This window comes from Pteropus vampyrus, unplaced genomic scaffold (genome assembly GCF_000151845.1).
Source record: "Pteropus vampyrus isolate Shadow unplaced genomic scaffold, Pvam_2.0 Scaffold23376, whole genome shotgun sequence".
Lineage (NCBI taxonomy): Eukaryota > Metazoa > Chordata > Mammalia > Chiroptera > Pteropodidae > Pteropus > Pteropus vampyrus.
Genome location: NW_011912157.1, coordinates 696 through 1,707, shown reverse-complemented (window position 1 = coordinate 1,707; position 1,012 = coordinate 696). Strand labels below are relative to the sequence as shown.

Here is a 1,012-nt window from a genome sequence, read left to right as displayed (position 1 = left end):
AATAAATTTGGATGGCTAATACTACCTGATTTCAGGACTTATTAAAATCTAGAGTGAGTCTACAGCCATGCCACCTTGAATGTGCCTGATCTCATCAGATCTCAGAAGCTAAGCAGGATTGGGCCTGGTTAGTACTTGGATGGGAGACCACCTAGGAATATTAGGTGCTGTAGGCATTTAAAAAAAAAAAAAAGCTAGAGTGATTAAGAGAGTGTGATATTGGTGTTAGGTAGAAATAATAAAAAGAATGAAATAGAATAGAGTCTATAAATTGACCCTCACATATATGGAAAATTGACCTCTGACACAAAGGCATAAAAGCAATTCAGTGGAGAAATAATAGCCTTTTCAACAAATTGTGCTCCCAAAAGTTGTATATCTATATATAAGAATAAAATAAACTCTCATTAGTACCTCACATTATATGTAAAAATATAACTCAAAATGGATCACAGAGTTAAATTAAAACCTAAAACTATAATATGTCTCAAAAATCATAGCAGAAAAGCTTAGCAGTCTTGAATTAGACAAATATTTCTTAGATATAACACAAAATATACAATCTACAAAATAAAGAAATTGAGAAGTTAAACATGATCAAAATTTTTTAAAAACTGACTTTTTAAAGACACTGTTAAGAGAATTTTAAAAAATGTCACAGACTGGGAGAAAATATTTGCAAATTATCAATGTGAAAAAGTACTTATATCAAGAATATATATAGAACTCTCAAAACTATTTTTAAAAGAGAAAAATAATAAAAAATGGGGGAAAAAATTGGAGAGACACATCACCAAAAAAGGTATAACAAAGTCAACTAAGCACAGGAAAAGATACTCTATCAGTAGAAACATTTATTATTAGAAAAATGCAAATTAAAACCACAATGAGATATCACTATATAGCTATTAGAATGGCTAAAATTACAAGGAATGACTGTAGGAAGTATTGGTGATAATGTGGAGGTACTGGAACTCATATATTGCTGTTGAAAATGCAAAATGGTACAACC

The 1,012-nt window shown here is 29.9% G+C and overlaps 1 non-coding gene across 1 annotated transcript; it reads left to right on the top strand.

Moving 5' to 3' along the window:
- The first annotated feature begins 57 nt into the window (after positions 1-57).
- LOC111735330 lies at positions 58-176 on the top strand. Its single transcript, XR_002778746.1, has one exon. It is a non-coding gene; the product is annotated as a 5S ribosomal RNA (ribosomal RNA).
- Positions 177-1,012: the final 836 nt, after the last annotated feature.